General features: G+C 50.6%; 1 long non-coding RNA gene across 1 annotated transcript; it reads left to right on the top strand.

The window, feature by feature from the left end:
• The first annotated feature begins 108 nt into the window (after window positions 1-108).
• Window positions 109-17,733, top strand: LOC309655282. Its single transcript, XR_014260749.1, has 3 exons — window positions 109-335; window positions 6,470-6,564; window positions 12,293-17,733. It is a non-coding gene; the product is annotated as an uncharacterized lncRNA (long non-coding RNA).
• The last annotated feature ends 971 nt before the right edge of the window (window positions 17,734-18,704 follow it).

Raw genomic sequence — 18,704 nt, 5'->3', positions numbered from 1 at the left:
CCCAGCGCGTCGCCCCACACGGCGCCAGCCGCCCCCTCCGATTGGCCCGACTGTGCTGGGGGCGGGTCCGGGGTGGGGGTGGGGCATCCGAGCCCCGCCCGCCCAACCTCGCTCCCGGCCGCGGCCAGGTACGAGCGCGTCCGCGCTCCCGCGGGCGGGCGGGCGGGGGAGGGGCGGCAGTGCTGCGGAAGCTGGACTGCTGCCCCGCCCGGCGTGACGGCCTGTGGGCTCCAGGCCGTGCGGGGCCAAGATCCCGGACCCTCGCAAACGTCGGGCATGGGAAAACCGAGGTCCAAAGAAGGAAGGGTCCGGCCGGGGCACCGCAGCGGGTCACGGTAGGGCCGAGACTCGAACCCCAACTCAGGGAGGCCGGAGGGGGCGGGGCGCATCCCGTGGCGACGGCGCGCGCGCCCGCCTTTGACCGCGTCCTGACCCCCGGCTCCCGACGCCCGGTGGGGCTGCAGGCCAGGGGCCGGATCGGAAGGGTGTGGGTGCGCCCCAAACCATGCAAGTGACCCGGCTCCGCATTGCTCAAGATGAACCCACGAAACGGCGTGGCGCCCGGCCCCTGGGCACCTGTTCCCCGACACCACTACCTCCCCGCGTGTTCTGCGACTCCCGCTGCCCTTTCCCTACGGCCAGCCGACCTTCCCGGGCACGTGACCGCTCTTCAGCCTTGGCCCTTCACACAGGCGATACCCCCGGCCTAGAAGGCCTGTGCGCACCTGTACCAGCATCCTTCGATGCTCAGACGTCCCTGGGCAGCGCCCAGTCCTTCTCTCCAGGGTCCGGGTCTCTCCTTACGGCCCTCTCTCCCGTGACGCCACCCACTCAGGTCTGAGCGCCTGAGTAACGGAGGCCAGGGCAGGGGCTGAGCAGACTCTCAGTGAAGGCCGGCCAATGGGTAGGCATCCTTTCTGTGCCCTCCACACTGTACCATTCACTGGAACCCTGGCGGGGATGAGATGGTAACTGATGCACTCCACAGGCAGCTCTAAAACTTCCTTGAGCATCCGGAGCAGAGGGGTCTGTTTATGGCCCCGAACCCACCTTGCAGAGGGCTCAGCTCCTTAGAGATGACAGCAGGTGGTGGTCAGAGCCCATCCCTAGCCCGTCTGCTCCTCTGAGGGGCCTGAGGCTGCTGGGTGGGGCTGAGGGACAAAGAGGGAGCAGGCCAGAGAGCAACACCATACTCCTCTTGGCCTCTTCTTCAGAGGCCAAGGGGGTTAGTGGTTGAGAGTGTAGGACTTTACAGTTAGACCGACACTGCCTTGGCCACGCCCTCACAGTATGATCTTAGACAAGCTACATCTTCTCTCTGTATCTCAATTTGCCCATCTCTATAATGGGAAATTACAGGAATAACACCTGCCTCATATTTAGGGAGATTTAGCCTGGTATCTAGACCAAGGTCGTGCATAATTGGCCTCCCTTCTCTGACCTCCTCCACGCCCAAACCATCCCACACATGGACATAATTAGGTCACACACAAAAACCCCGACCCTGCAAAGACCTCTTTGTCTCCACATCACCCAGATTAAAGTTCACAAGATGCCCTTCAGGAGTCACTGTTGATGCTGGGATATGGCTTTTAGGGTGGTCTAAGAAGATATCTGGATTGTTCAGCGAGGCATACTAGCAAAACAGTTCAGCGAAGGAGAGAGAGCGAGGCAGGTGGGATAGCTTATGCATACTCGGCCAATTCTTGATAATTGTTGAATCTGGGTGATGGGTACATGGGATACATTGTCCTTTTCTCTCTACTTTGTATGTTTGAACTATTTTATATTTTAAAAAATGATTACTCTTTAAAGCAAATAAAAAAACCCATTTGGAGAGAAAATCAGTATAGATTCATATTTGCATAAAGGAATTCTTGAAGGATCAAGAACACTAATAAAGTAATGATTGCAGATGGGAATGGGAACTGGGTGGATTAGGGACAGAAATCAGAGTAAGAATTTTCACTATTTTTAAAAAAAATTTATTTATTTCGAAATAAAAAAACTTATTTCGTTGTGGTGAGCGGGCTTCTCATTGTGGTGGCGACTCTTGTTGCGGAGCACAGGCTCCAGGCACGCGGGCTTCAGTAGTTGTGGCTCGTGGACTTTAAAGCACAGGCTCAGTAGTTGTGGCGCATGGGCTTAGCTGCTTTGTGGCATGTGGGATCTTCCGGACCAGGAATCGAACCCATGTCCCCTGCATTGTTGGCAGGCGGATTCTTAACCACTGCGCCACCAGGGAAGTCATCCATTGAGTCTTGATTACCTCTTTAAAGACCCTATCTCCAAATACAGTCACATTCAGAGGTGTGTTAGGGGTTAGGACTTCAACATATGAATCTTGGGGGAATGCAGTTCAGTCCCTAACAAGACACTTCATAGCTTGGCCCCAGTCTACCTTCTACCTTTTCAGGTTAATCTCCTATGCTCCCAGCACCCCACACCTGGAATTTTTTTTTTTTTTTTTTGGCCACTCAGCTTGTGGGATCTTAGTTCCTCAACCAGGGATCGGACTTGGGCCCCAGCAGTGAAAGCACCGAGTCCTAACCACTGGACTGCCAGGGAATTCCTGCACACCTGGATCTTATACCCCAGCCATCCAGAGGCTGGGCCCTCCCCTCGTCCAGGACCCTATGCCTACAAAAATGCTTCTGCAATTTCCTCAAGAAGTGCTACCTGCTCCTGTTACAATTCAAATCCTTCCTCTTCTTCAAGGTTTTTCCAGATTCCCCACAGGAGAACTCACCTCTGCCACCTTCTCCCAGACTGCTTAGACCTGGCTCACTCGTCACATCCTGCTACCTTAGGTCTGGAGACATAGCGATCTCCCCCAGGGGCCAGTGGGCTCATTTAGGTAATAAGTGTTCACTGGCTTTCTCCAGTGTGCCCAGCACTGGTCCAGGCCCCGGCAACACAACCTTGAGTAAGACAAACATGGTCCCTGTTCTCACGGAGCTTATAGTCTGGTCAGGGAGAATATGATAAACAAGAACGCAAGCAAATAAAATAACTCTTCACATGCTGGTAAGCATATAAAAAAATGCAATAAACCAGATTAATGTGACAGAGATAACTGCTTTTGCCAGGAGAAGGTGACATTTGAGATGGGACTTGAATACTGAAGAGGCGCCTTCTGGGGCTCCCAAGGAGGGGTATGTGAAGGAGGAGGGAGAGCAGGTGAGAAAGGAATGAGCTAAGGGCAGCTCTGGGGGCAGCCCTGGGGGCTCAGCAGGCAGAGCAGGGGAGAATGGAGGGAGGTGAGGTCAGGTTTGGGTTTGTGGGCCAAGAGCCTGGATTTTATTCTGGGCGGGAAGAGAGACCAGATGTGTGTTTTCCAATGCCCAGTGGCCACCATGGGGAGGCTGGCTGGCGTGTGGCAAGAGTGGGGGAAGGAGGCCCCTTAGGGGGACTGAGGTGTAGGTGGTGGATGCAGGGAAGGGGTCCCATTTGGAATGTGCTTTAAGGGGTGGGGCTTGAGAAGGAAGGACCTGGGACGGCCCCCAGGCTTCTGCTCAGTGCTGGGGGCTGGGGTTCAAACGAGGCTGTCTGGTGCCCACAGAGCCCCCGGCATACTTAGCAAGCAGGAGCTAGTGGGTCCAGTGCTGATGTCCTGCTTCGCCATGTGGCCCCCGAAGGGCCACATTTCAGGACTCCCCTTCCTCTGACCAGGCTGAGCCCGTCCCCCACCCAGCCCTTCATCCAGCACTCCAGGCAGGCCTCAGGCATGGCCCAGCCTCTCCCCTTCTCTGCCCACTACCCCTGACTGCTGCCTACCCCATCCCTTTTCTCCCCCTGCCCCACCGCAACAGGAACCACCCTCACCTCTAGTCTCCATTAAACTCTTTTCGGCCAAAGGGGTGTTTCTGATGTGGAAATCATACCTGCCCACTGCCCCAGTGGGACCCCCTCACTGGCTCCCTTCAGGGGGCAGGGGGGTTGTTAAACCCCTGAGGGTTTGGGCCTTCTCTCCCTGAAACAGGAGGGAAGGAGGCAGGGCACAACCTTTGAAAGAATGACATAGCCCGAGGACATGACATAAACTGATTAGAACCAAATGGGTCCAAGATGGTGGACAAGTCGACGTTTTCCACTAGACCTTGAGCCTCAGTGTATGCTCACATCAGCAAGCTAAATGACATATCCACAGGGGCCATGACTGTTCCAAGACTGAACTGACCATAAGGATCAATTGGTGGCCCAATTCCTGGAAATCCCCGCCCCTTCCTAAAATAGCTGGAATACTCCTCCCACTCATTAGCCTATGAAATTACCCACCCCTATAAGAACTGGCAACCCCGTACCCTGGGGTCTTTCTCACCTTCTGAGGTGGCCCACACTCCGTCTGTGGAGTGTGTTTCTCTCTAAATAAACCCACTTTTTATCTATCACTTTGCCTCTCACTGAATTCTTTCTGCAATGAGACATCAAGAACCTGAGCTTCATTAAGTCCTGAGACCAGGTGTGTGATCTCGGTTGGAAGACTGCGGGTTTTGGCTGCGTTGGAGTCCTGGGCTCATTTCCCACCTCCACCTGCCCCAGGTCAACTCCTACCCCTCCCACTCCGCCTGAAGGCAGTCCGCCACCCCACAACCCCTGTGTTCCCCTCGTGCAGGGGTGGGGACAGTCGGGACGGAGCCTCGTGTCCCGCCCCCACGGTTCCAAGGGAAGCCTGTTTCCACAAACCCTGGCTGCGAACCAATCGTGGTTCCGTTCGGTCCTCAGGGGCATTAAAATAGTAATATTTTTGATCAAGGTGAGAAGAGAACTTGATAGGAACACAGCGATCTGCTTTCCGTGTTTTGCTCTGCTGGGGGGGCCCTGAGGGGGTGTGTCCGCCGCGGGGTCCTCCGCGCCCAGTACCGAGTGGCGCCTAACGCGCACCCCACCGCCGCCTCCACCTCGGGAAACGCACCGCAGACCCCCAGGCAGACGAACCTCAGGGCGGGGGCTCGGCAGCTGGGGAGCTGCGTTCACTCCCACACAGGCCCCCGCTGCTGCCACGGGTGCCGAGGTGCCGGGTCACCGCCCTGGGGTCAGGGGTTCAGCGCTGGGGGAGGGGTCCACATGGCCAGGACGCGGCCAGTGCTCGGTACACAGAAGCCTCTGCTCATCCCCGCGGGGACCTAGTGAGGCAGGTGTTCTCTGAAGCCCAGAGAGGTTTCGCCACTTGTGCAGGGCCACGGGGCGGGGACCTACGGTGGCTGGGCTCGAACCTGGCAGAGCCGGAGTCAGCCCCGCGGCCGCGGGGCCAGGCGCGCTCTTCCAATCGGGCGCGGCCTCCGGGACTCCCGGCGCCGCCGGCTCCGCCCAGATGGGCGGGGCCTCCTCGCCTGGAGAGGGTCCGCGGGGCGCCTTGGCTAAGCCAGACACACACACACACACACACACACACACACACACACACACACACACACACACACACACACACACACACACACACACACACACACACACACACACACACACACACACACACACACACACACACACACACACACACACACACACACCCGCTACACCACACATCACACACACACATCACAGATGCCTCGTCCTGGTCTGAGGCCTGAACCGCATTCTGCTCTCCTCCTGGGATCCGCCTAGGGCCCCTGTGGGAAGGAGAGAAGCCAGTGCTGGGCCCAGACAGTCATTCCTTCATTCATTTCTGACCTTGACTGTGTCCTCCGTGCTGGACTTGAGGCTACCAGATTGCATCTCCCTGCCCTCAGGCAGCTTGTTAGAGGTCATGACAGAATGCAATTTGGGCAATTTAGTTTCCAATCTTTTGTTCTTCCCCAAGCGTCCTACCCTCGGCATTCCCTTCCCCACTCCCGGAACATCATTTCCGCGGGATGCAGCCCCTCCCGCCCAGCCGCTGTGCAGGGTCCCCTAATCAGCCCTCCCTCCTCTCCCCCCCACACACTTCAGGTGCTTCCAGTTTCCCCCATTATTCATGATGCTCTCACATCAGTCAGGGTCCTGTGGGAAAACAGATGGCTTCCGCAAATTAGGGAAATTCCAGGAGGGTTACTTACAAAGGGGGACTGCTTACCGAAGGGGCAGGGCCGCGGGGGTAAGGGAACCAGAGGGAGAGTGTAAGCCTCCAGGACCAGCACAGGGGGGGCAGTTACCACCCGTAGGGCTGGAGGGAAGCAGGAGGGGAGGTCACCAGCAAATGAAAAAAGAGAGTCACCAAGGGGATGCCTGACCTTGAAAGCAGTGACGTTCGGTCAAGTGACAGCCTGTCCAAGGCACCCTGACCTCCCACTAGGGCACTTCACTGGGCCAACCCACTGGGTTCTGAGTACCAGGAACCTGTGGATGCAGACCCTGGAGATGGGCCTCCCCTGGAGAGTAGCGGAGATTCAAACATAGTTCTAATGGTAAATCCTGCACTCTATACACACTTTACGTTGTTTTATGAGCTTAGAATCCATTTCACAATAACTACTTTGTTATTTTGTAGCAAGAAGTTAACCAAATGAGCTTTCACATAGGAGTTACGCCTTTGGACTGTGGAGCTAGACCACCTGCTATTTAGGTCTGGCTGTGTAATTTGGGGTAAGTTATGCAAACTTTCTGTGCCTCAGTTTGCTCATCTGTAAAATGGGGATAATAACAGTGCCTTCCTCAAGGATTTTTGTCTGGATTACATAAAATGATAAGTGTGGCACACAGTGAATGCCAAACGGGCATTCGCTGTTACCCTGAACTGGGTGAGATGCTGCTGCCAGACCAGGAGGGTCCCTGGTCTCAGAACCACTGTGCTCATCCACTGATCTGCAGCCTTGGGTGCCCGGGTATGCCAGCCTGACCTTAAAAAGCCCCCACCAGCTAAAGAGCAGTGTCTACTCCCCCCTCCCGCCCCCCTCGCAGTCACCTCTGCACAGACACAACACAGCACAATCCGGAACAGGATGATCTGTCCTTTTTGCCAACCCCAAAGAAGGCATCTGGCGGCAGGGTTGGCCCTCTTGGTATGTGGAGAGAACGTGACTGACTGCTGCCATTTGTACCGGGATGCCTGAGACAACTCTGGACAAGTTCCGGAAACTCCTTCAAGTGAATGAGGAGGACACTGGACTTGCCTCCTAGTGAGCCAGAAGGGTAATTGCCAACCCCTTAGCCTGCCTGGCTGAGCAAGGAGGGCGGTTCAGCTGAATGAGGTGTGAAGAACACGTCAAGGCCACGTGGGAACCTTGCTGGAGAACATTGGTCTTGACAGATGGGTCCCGCTGGGCCAGAAGGGGGATTTACACAACACACACACACACACACACACACACACACACGCAGAGGTATAGGTCACATCTCATCACTTGCTTGTCACCTCCCCAATTGGCTTCTAATGCTCTCTACTTGTAATATAGTGATTAGAGTCAGAAAGACCTGGTTCAAATTCCAATTCAAAAACGCAAATGTGCAAAAATAGTTCTGTTTGGACAAAATACCTCACTTTGTGTTTAAAATTAATTCATATTCTTATCAAAATAATCCACAGATTTTATTTTATTTTTTTTAAGATTTAATTTTTAATTTATTTTTGGCAACGTTGGGTCTTCCTTCCTGCGCCCAGGCTTTCTCTAGTTGTGGCGAGCGGGGGCTACCCTTCATTGTGGCGCGCGGCCTTCTCATTGCGGTGGCTTCTCTTGTTGCGGAGCACGGGCTCTCGGCGCTCGGGCTTCAGTAGTTGTGGCATGTGGGCTCAGTAGTTGTGGCTTGCAGGCTCTAGAGCACAGGCTCAGTAGTTGTGGCGCACAGGCTTAGTTGCTCCGAGGCATTTGGGATCTTCCTGGACCAGGGCTCAAACCTGTGTCCCCTGCATTGGCAGGCAGATTTTTAACCACTGCGCCACCAGGGAAGTCCCTCCCCTGCATTATTGACAGGCGGATTCTTAACCACTGTGCCACCAGGGAAGTCCCGCCCACTTGATTTTTAATGAGGCAAATAGTATGCAAATGATTCTGATGAAAAACCCACAGGCCCATCTCTGACTCACAAGCTCCAGGGGCAACCTCTTTCAATTCTTTTATGTGTGTGTGTGAGAGACCTTCATATTTATAAATATTATGCTTATACTGTTATTTCTTGAGTTTCCAGTTCTAGAATTTAGCAGTCTTACTTGCCCTCTCCCAAAATGCCTTTTCCCTTTACACAACACACTTATATCATATTTCTGGTTTAAACAATATTCAGGATTCCATTATTGTACCCTTGTAAATACTGTTCACTACTGAGCCAAGCTGTGTACAGACAGTTTTGCTTCGACAGGTATTTTTTTTGGTTTTTTTTAAAAATTAATTTATTTTATTTTTGGCTGTGTTGGGTCTTCGTTGCTGCATGCAGTCTTTCTCTAGTTGCGGCAAGTGGGCTACTCTTCATTGTGGTGTGCGGGCCTCTCATTGCGGTGGCTTCTCTTGCTGTGAAGCACGGGCTCTAGGCATGAGGGCTTCAGTAGTTGTGGCATGCAGGCTCAGTAGTTGTGGCTCGAGGGCTCTAGAGCGCAGGCTCAGTAATTGTGGCTCACGGGCTTAGTTGCTCCGCAGCATGTGGGATCTTCCCAGACCAGGGATTGAACCCGTGTCCCCTGCATTGGCAGGCGGATTCTTAACCACTGTGCCACCAGGGAAGTCCCTGACACGTGTTTTATTTATGCATATTAGCTTACAGGTGATTGGTAGGCAGGGGCAAGGCATCAGTACAACCCGGAAGTTGGGTAGTTCTTATGCAGTTTTTCCCAGTGTATTAATGTTTTTGAAGTCAGCAAGGACAGGGATTACAACAATTAAAAGAGGGCCTTAGCAATATATGAAGGCCTTAAAAAATTAGGTAAGTTGAAAAATCCCACAGAAAAGTCTTCCTTTAGAGCAAGAACAATGTAGTGTAGGGCCACTTCACTCCCCTCTGTGTTCAGTCTGTCTGGGGAAGCTGAACGTGTAGATGAAGAAGCTGCAAAGGTGTGCTCTCATATTAAAACATTTTGTTTTTGATGGATAAAGAAAGCTGCCTCTAGATTGTTTTTTTATTGTTGATGAAACTAGTCTCTTTTAGAGGTGAACATCTTCAACGGTCAACATTTCCAAGGAGGAAGCAGAAGCCTAAAGCCTAAGGCTGCAAAGGAGAGACTAGCTGTGATTTTAGGTGCTAATGCCAGTGGAGAAATGACTGTGTTAGTATCTTTATTAGTATCATTGTTGGTTTTATTAGGGCTCTGGTTATAGAGCTATGCAAAAATATAAACTTAATAAAGGATGTGTATCCAGAATATATAAAGAATTCTTATGACTCAATAATAAGACAAACAACCCCATAAAAAAATGAGCAAAAGATTTTGAAGAGGGACTTCCCTGATGGTGCAGTGGTTAAGAATCTGCCTGCCAATGCAGGGAACATGGGTTCGAGCCCTGGTCCGGGAAGATCCCACATGCTGTGGAGCAACTAAGCCCGTGAGCCACAACTACTGAGCCTGTGCTCTAGAGACTGTGAGCCACAACAACTGAGCCCGTGTGCCACAACTACTGAAGCCCATGCGCCTAGAGCCCATGCTCCACACCAAAAGAAGCCACCCCAATGAGAGGCCCGCACACCGCAATGAAGAGTAGCCCCAGCTCAACACAACTAGAGGAAGCCCGCATGCAGCAATGATGACCCAATGCAGCCAAAGAATAAATAAATAAATAAATAAATTTATTTTTAAAAAAAAGATTTTGAAGAGACACTTCGGCAGAAATATACAGCACATATAAGCACATGAAAAGATCATCATTGGTTGTCATCAATGAGATACCATCACACACCTGCTATAAAGGCTAAAATGAATAAGACTGACAATATCTAGTGTTGACAAGGAGGTGGGACACCTGGAACTCTCATACACGGCTGCTGGGAATGCAAAGCAGTTCAGCCCCTTTGAAAAAGTTTGACATTTTCTTTTATTTTTTAAAATTGAAGTATAGTTGATTTACAATATTGTGTGAATTTCGGTTGTACAGCAAAGTGATTCAGTTATATATATATATATATATATTTTTTTTTTTTCAGGTTATTTTCCAGTGTAGGTTATTATAATATATTGAATATAGTTCCCTGTGCTCTACAGTGAATCCTTATTGCTTACCTATTTTATGTAGAGTAGTTTGTATCTGTTAATCCCATACTTCTAATTTATCCCTCCCCCCTCCCTTTCCTTTTTGATAACCATGAGTTTTTTCTTTCTATGTCTGTGAGTCTGTTTCTGTTTCATATATAGATTCATTTGTATTATTTTTTAGATTCCACATGTAAGTGATATCATATGATATTTATCTTTGTCTGACTTACTTCACTTAGTATGATAATCTCTGGGTCCATCTATGTTGCTGCAAATGGCATTATTTCATTCTTTTTCATGGCTAAGTAATATTCCATTATATATATATACCACATCTTCTTTATCCATTCATCTGTTGATGGGCACTTGGGTTGCTTCCATGTCTTAGCTACTGTAAATAGTGCTGCTATGAACACTGGGGTACATGTATCTTTTTGAATTAGAGTTTTCATCTTTTCTAGGTATATGCCCAGGAGTGGGATTGCAGGATTATGCGGTAACTCTATTTTTAGTTTTTTAAGGAACCTTCATACTGTTCTCCATAGTGGCTACACCAATCTACATTCCCACCAACAGTGTAGAAGAGTTTCCTTTTCCAGCATTTATTATTATTATTATTTTTTTAATTTCTGTTTTCATTTCTTTTTTTTTAATTTCTGTTTTCATTTCTTTTTTTTAATTTATTTATATTTTATGGCTGTGTTGGGTCTTCGTTTCTGTGCGAGGGCTTTCTCTAGTTGCGGCAAGCGGGAGCCACTCTTCATCACGGTGCGCGGGCCTCTCACTATCGCGGCCTCTCTTGTTGCGGAGCACAGGCTGCAGATGCACAGGCTCAGTAATTGTGGCTCACGGGCCCAGTTGCTCTGTGGCATGTGGGATCTTCCCAGACCAGGGCTCAAACCTGTGTACCCTGCAATGGCAGGCAGATTCTCAACCACTGCGCCACCAGGGAAGCCCCAGCATTTATTATTTGTAGACTTTTTGATGATAGCCATTCTGACCGGTGTGAGGTGATACCTCATTGTGGTTTTGATTTGCATTTCTCTAATAATTAGTGATATCGAGCATCTTTTCATATGCCTGTTGGCCATCTCTATGTCTTCTTTGGAGAAACATTTATTTAGGTCTTCTGCCCATTTTTTTATTGGGTTGTTTGTTTTTTTGGTATTGAGTTTTATGAGCTGTTTATATATTTTGGATATTAACCCCTTGTCAGTCACATCATTTACAAATATTTTCTCCTATTCCATAGGTTGTCTTTTTGTTTTGTTGATGGTCTCCTTTGTCATGCAAAAGATAATAAGTTTGATTAAGTCCCATTTGTTGATTTTTGCTTTTATTTCTTTTACCTTGGGAAAATGATCTAACAAAATATTCCTACAATTTATATCCAAGAATGTTTTGCCTATGATCTGTTCTAGGAGTTTTATGGTGTCAAGTCTTATATTTAGGTCTTTAAACCATTTGGAGTTTATTTTTGTATGTGGTGTTAGGGAGTGTTCTAATTTCATTGATTTACATGTAGCTGTCCAGCTTTCCCAGCACCACTTGTTGAAGGGACTGTCTTTTCTCCATTGTATTTTCTTGGCTCCTTTGTCATAGATTAATTGACCGTAGGTGTGTGAGTTTATTTCTGGGCTCTCAGTTTGGTATTTTCGTGTGTATGTGTATTTATAAAATGAGAAGCAGTCCCACTTCTAGTCATTGACCCTTGAGAAATGAAAATATAAGTTCACACGAAGACCTGCATATACACAGCTTTAGTCATAATAACCCCAAACTGGAAATAACCCAACCTCTATTCAAATGGTTAATGTGGTACCTCTATACAATGGAATATGAGTCCAGCAATAAAAAGGGACAAACTAAGTGATATACACAGTAAAGTGGACGCATCTAAAATAGCATTATGCTAAGTGAATGGATTCAGACACAAAAGATTACATACTGTATGATTCTATGACATTCTGGAAAGTCATAGGGACAGAAATATCATAAGGACAGTAATTAGATCAGTAGTTCCTGAAAGATTAAGGGGAAATGACTGCAGTGGGGTCTGAGGCAACTTTTGGGGATGATGGAAATGTTCTATATCTTGATAGTGGTGGTGGTTACATGACTATTTACATGTTTAAAACCTCATCAAATTATACACTTCAAAAGAAAAAATTTTACTTTGTACAAATTATACCTCAATAGGGACTTCCCTGGTGGTGCAGTGGTTAAGAATCCGCCTGCCAATGTAGAGGACATGGGTTCGAGCCCTGGTCCGGGAAGATCCCACATGCCGCGGAGCAACTAAGCCTGCGCGCCACAGCTACTGAGCCTGTGCTCTAGAGCCCGCGAGCCACAACTACTGAGCCCAGGTGCCACAACTACTGAAGCCCGCACGCCTAGAGCCCGTGCTCCACAACAAGAGAAGCCACCCCAATGAGAAGCCCACGCACTGCAACGAAGAGTAGCCCCCGCTCGCCGCAACTGGAGAAAGCCCACGCACAGCAATGAAGACCCAGTGCAGCCAAAAATAAATAAAATAAAATAAACAAAATAAAAAAAAATTATACCTCAATAAACCCAACTTCTTAAAGATGTCCCACAGGTTTTAAGTGTCTAACCCTCTTTTCTCTGTAAGCCCTGTTATTTTTTAGTGAATGACTTTACAGAAGGCAAGATTTTAAAGGAACGTTTATATTTAATTATAGCAAAAATATCTCAGTTATGATTACATCTCCTTTCCTCTATAATTTTTTGTTCTTCTGGGAGTTATATGGATGGGTTGCTCTCAAGTCTGCCACATGGCTGTTGCACCTCGACCTCTCTCCTGCATGGGCTATCTGTGTCCTGTATCCTTTGTCATTCTCTGTCTTGAGTTTGCATCTTCCTCATGGCAAAGCACATCTACCAGTAGCTTACTGAGATAGGGAAGTGCATAGGAGGTGAATTTTCTAAGACTTTGCATTCTGAAAGTGTCTTTATTCTGCTCTCACAATTAACTGATAGTTTGGCTGGGTATAGAACTTCAGGTTGGAAATCATCACTATCAGAATTTTGAAGGTGTCAATTCCATTGTCATCTTGCTTCCAGTATTTTTGTGGAAGAGATTCTGCTACCTCTTCCTTTGAAAATGACCTGCTTTTTTCTCTTTGAAAGTCTTTCTTTTCCCCCTTTTTTTGGCCGTGCCACGCAGCTTGTGGGATCTTAGTTCCCTGACCAGGGATCAAGCCCAGGCCCCCTGCAGTGGAAGCCCAGAGTCCTAACCACTGGACCGCCAGGGAATTCCCCTCTTTGGAAGTTTTATCTTTATCCCCATTGGTTTGAAATTTCGAGATGAAGTGCACTGATGTGAATTTTTATCTATTAATTATGCTGGTAACTTGGTGGGATGTTTTTTCATCTGGATACTTATATCCTTCCATTCTGGGAGTTTTTCTTAACATTTTTCTTTGATAATTTCATTTCTTCTGTTTTCTCTTTTTTTTTTTTCTTTGTGGAATTCCTGACATTCAGATGTTGGACCCCCTGGTTTAGTCTTTTAATTTTCTTATTAAAATTTCTCTCCTCATTTCTATCTCTGTCTTTTGGGAGATTTCTTCAACTTGATGAAATGATGATCCCAAGATGATCTTATCCAGTTTCATGGCTTTAAATACTATTTGCACACTCATGACTCCAGCCTGGCCCTCTCCCCTAAATTCTATGTTCCTCTATCTAACCAGCTTCTCAGCAGCTCTCCTTGCATATCTAATAAACATCTTGGCTGAATAGATCCAAAACTGAATGTCTGGTTTCTAACTCCCTGTGCTTGGCTGAACAATGGCTCCCAAAATATGAATACTTCCTAATCCTCGGAACCTGTGGATGTTACCTTATATGGCAAAAAGGACTTGCAGGTATGATTAAGTTAAGGCTCTTGAGATGAGGAGATGATCCTGTATTAAGTGAGTCCTAAATGCCATCACATGTGTCCTTATAAAAGCGAGGGGAGGGACTTCCCTGGTGGTCCATTGGTTAAGACTCTGCACTTCCAATGCAGGGGGCACAGGTTCTATCCCTGGTTGGGGAACTAAGATCCCACATGCCGCCAGGAGCGGCCAAAAAAAAAAAAAAAAAAAGAGGGAGGGGAGATGGTCAGAGGAGGAAGTAGGAGAGGTGACAGCAGAAGCAAGTGGCTGGAGTGACGTGAGGAAGGGGTCGTGAGCCAAATAAAGCAGGTGGCCCCCAGAAGCTAGAAAAGACAAGGACACAGCTTTTCAGAAGGAGCTGGCCCTGCTGACACCTTGCCTTTAGGCCAGTGAAACTGATTTCAAACTTCTGGCCTCCAGAACTGTAAGAGAAAAAATGTGCTGCTTTAAACCACCAAGTTTGCAGTAATGTGTTATAGCAGTGATCGGAAACGGATACATTCCCCGCCTCACTTCTCCCACAGACTTTCTCATGTCATTCGAGGGCACCCCCATCTTTCTAATCGCTCAGGCTAAAACCTCGGCGTGGTCCTTGAGTCCTCTTTGACTCATACCGCGTATCCAGCCTACCAGGAAATTCTTTCAGTTCTATGCTGAGAGCATCTTCAGAACCTTACCAGGTCTCGCCATCTCCACGGCAACCACTCCAGGCCAAGGGCACATCATCCCTTACTTGGGTCACTACAAAAGCCTCCAGAATGGTCCCCTGGTTTCTGCTTTTGCTGCCCACTTACCCCCCACCCCCCACCCTTGAGCCCATTTTCAACCTAGCACCCAGCACGACCCTTTTAAAATGAATAAGATCGTTTCCCTCCTCTCTCTAATCTCTCACTGGCTCTTCATCTCACCCAGCGAAAGCCAAAGCCCCTCCGCAGCCTACGGGGGTGACACAACTGCCACCTCCCATCCCCTCTCTCACCTCACGCCCAGCAACTGTCCCCTTGCTAACTCTAATCCAGCCACACTGGCCGCCTTGCTCGATTGTGCCAATCACACTCCTGCCTCAGGGCCTTTGTACCTGCTCTTCCCTCTGCTTGGGAAGTCCTCCCAGATTCCACATGACCAAAGCTGACTCTGTAATTTGTGGGGTCCAGTGCAGAAATGACAATGTGGGACTCCTCATTCAAAGAGCAGGGGAAAAAAAAGTATCATTAAAAGTACCAAAATATAGGGCTTCCCTGGTGGCGCAGTGGTTGAGAATCTGCCTGCCAATGCAGGGGACACGGGTTCGAGCCCTGGTCTGGGAAGATCCCACATGCCGCGGGGCAACTGGGCCCATGAGCCACAACTACTGAGCCTGCGCGACTGGAGCCTGTGCTCCGCAACAAGAGAGGCCGCGATAGTGAGAGGTCCGCGCACCGCGATGAAGAGTGGCCCCTGCTCGCCGCAACTAGAGAAAGCCCTCGCACAGAAACAAAGACCCAACATATCAATCAATCAATCAATCAATCAATCTTAAAAAAAAAAAGTACCAAAATATAAAAGGTTTTCATTTCTTCCAAGAGAGAGGCTGTCTCTTGACCTGTCAAGGTCTTTTTAATTTGTTATTTAATGTTGCACTCCCTGGGGCAAAAGGATGCTTGCCATGAACTTGCAGACCCTGACGGGTACCCAGGGTCCCACACTTGCGCATGCACAAATCACAGGCTGCTGAGTAACCCCTACTAGAAAAGCAATCTCCCCTTGCCATGGGTGGCCCCCCAAGAGGTTACAACCTCTGTACAAGAACTGCCAAATCTCCTACAGAACATGCCGTGTAGCTGGCCAGCATGGGACAGGGACAGCCACCTCCATGTCCTACCCTGAGATGCCGTGGGGCGTGTGTGACAGCCCCTGACCCTCCCTGTGCCCAGGTTCCCACTGGGGGCAGAAGGTGGCAGCAGTTGCTGGGCTGGTCTGTGTGCGTGGCTCTGATGGGGCCCGGGGCGCCAGCCAGCAGAGGAGTGGGCAGTCTAGAGTCAGGGAAACAGTGGGAGGGAAGACTGCGTTAGTGAGCCCAGCTCCAACCCCCAGGGCATTGGACTCCACTTACAAAACACACATCCAAAGGTAAAATTATCAAGACTCTCAAGACAGCGGGCAGAGCATAAGCCCTGGGTTGGGACCCTGTGCTAGTCCATAAAGCTGGTCCTAGACATGCTTTCCTTGCTCCGTCTCATCAGTGAGGCCACCCCTGACCCCTCCCCCCATGCCGGGTACACCCTTTCCCTGCACTCCAGCTGGCATTGTACATACTGTTTAAAGCCTGCCTCTCACATCTGGAACAGATGCTTCATGGGGAGGGGGGAGGTGGGGAAGAAATCTCTCCAGCACCTAGAACACCACCCAGCACATAAGAGGTACTAAATAAATATATTGAATGAACAAAAAAGTGAGTGAATAAGTGAATGAATGAATGAATGAGTGGATGGATGGACTTTCTTCCTGTGGCATCCCTCTGCAGCTTCCTCGGACCGGCCAGCTCATCTCCCGCTGCTCTCCACCTTCAAAACCACTGCTGGACTCTTGGGCTCTGTATAGCATCCTGCTGCTGCCCTTGTGGGCTTGTTGCCAGGCCCGCGGTGCTGTGGAATTCTGGAAAGCGGCAGCTGTGATCCACTGCCCACTCAGCCTGTCTGAGCAGCCCCTTGGCCATTCTCAGCCCTGCCCCTCCTCTGAAATTCAGATTTTTAGCCCTAAGGGCCAGGCTCCTTTGCAGGTACTTGCCAACTTGGTAAAAGTATGACTCTCAGAGAAAGTCATACCACCGTGACTCCCACTTTGTGTAGGTTGGTGAGCTGAGCAGGAGAGGTCAAGCAACTTCCCCGAGGCTGCACAGCTGCTGAGTGTCTGGGCGGGGACTTGAACCTGAGCCTCTGGCTCTAACAGTTCACATGCCCCCGGCTGGGTGCTTGTCCAGATTGGAGATGTTGGGTGGGGTGCGCCAGCCCTGGCAAAGCCTCCTGCCGGCAGCCTGTATTGTTCCTGGGATTAGGCTCTGGGGCGGCTGAGCTACAGGCCAAGTGTCACCAGGGCTTGCAGCTCTTTCCTGGGGCTTCCAGAGCCTCGGTGGGGCAGGGCAGGGCAATGCCCACCTCCCTCCTGAGAGGAAGCAGCCTGGGGACAGTACCTCGAAAAGGACAGGGGCGCTTCCTGGTGCTTCCAAGCTGGGGAGGGGCTGCAGAGGGACTCGCCCCCCCACATACCCCCGAGCGGCAGGGGCCCCAGGATAGGGACTGTGCAGGTGCCCTTCTCCGCTGAGGGTGACAGGCCACGCCTAACAGTGAGCAGCTCCAGCCATTCTGTCCCAAAGGCCCAGATTAGCACAGCAGGGCTCAGAGGAGGGGCCAGGACCCACCCTGCCCTGTAGAGGAGGCGGAACTAGGAACCAGGAGGAGAGATAAAGTGCTCCCAAGCCCTGTGTTCCAGAACCCTGCCTGTTGGAAGCTTCCCAGCACCTCCTGCTGCCTCGTGACCTCCCCAGAGGTTGAGGGGACTCATCAGGTAACTCTGACATGGTTTCATGGCTGCATGAGTCTGCCTTCCGTCAGCTCCCTGAGGGCGCTTTTGCACACATTTTTATCCTTTCCACTTCCCGGCCCTGGTAAGTGAGTGCTGCTACCACATCCCCATTTGATGGATGAGTAAACTGAGGCCAGAGAGGATCGATAACCTGCCACTCAAGGTCACACCCACAGGAGAGGGCCTGGAGCCCACGAGCTCCCACACCTGCGGGCAGCAGCGCCTGTGCCTGCAGTTCCAACAGCAAAGCACCTCTGCCCAGGGCCCAGCTGAACGGGGTGCCAGGCAGTGCTGCGAGGGAGGTGGGGCTGGAGGGTGGCAGTCACGCCTGGGCCTGCAGGCACTGGCTCCGGGCCTGTTAGGCCAAAAAAGAATCCATCGGGTTACATGTCGGACCCAGATTTCTCATCTCAGAGGGACTTTCATCTCTCCCACCAGCCAGTTGGGGCCCCTGGTCCCTCAAGCCCTGCACCCTCCTGGCACAGAAGTGATCTGCTGCTGACCTGGGGGAGGTGGGGGGGGGCGGGCACGTGTTGAAGGAGGCCTGGCTCCTGATCCCCTGGGCCCTCCATTCTAGCTCCTCTGGGGGCGGGTCCCACCCCCCTCCGGCATCCCCCTTGTCACTCCCTCACCTGCCCCCTCCCACCGCCTTTGCAGCTGCTGTCACTGGACCCCAGGGGGCCCTGGCTTCCATCTTCTCTCTAGAATCCTCCTCTGGTCCACTCCCTTCTCACCTTGTCTCCCACAGGCATTGGGCTAAGCACTTAGTAGGCTTTATCTCTTGAAATCCTAACAGCCAGCAGACACAGCCTGGGGGGGTGGGGGGAGGCGGGTGACCCTTGGTCCCACTTCCTGTTCCAAAACTCAGGGCAGGCCAGAGGGAAGGGTGTGGGCTGGGCCCTAGGCTCCGGATCCGGGGGTGGTGGGCCTGGGCTTCACTCCAAAGGCTCTCCAGCCTGGCTGCCCAGGGCTACAGGGAGGGCTCCTCAGCACCCTGCCCACTCTGGCCCCCAGGGCTGCACGCCTACCCCGTTGAGGCTCAGAGCCACCCTACATGGCCACTCACTGACAGTGAGTGACGTGCACCACTCGGACCCTCGGTCTCCTCATTTCTGAAAGAGAGATATCTTAGACTTACTTTAAGGCCC

The sequence above is a fragment of the Balaenoptera physalus genome (genome assembly GCF_965194825.1).
Source record: "Balaenoptera physalus genome assembly, chromosome: 2".
Lineage (NCBI taxonomy): Eukaryota > Metazoa > Chordata > Mammalia > Artiodactyla > Balaenopteridae > Balaenoptera > Balaenoptera physalus.
The sequence above is the reverse complement of the archived record's forward strand: the minus strand, read 5'-3'. Positions and strand labels throughout refer to the sequence as shown.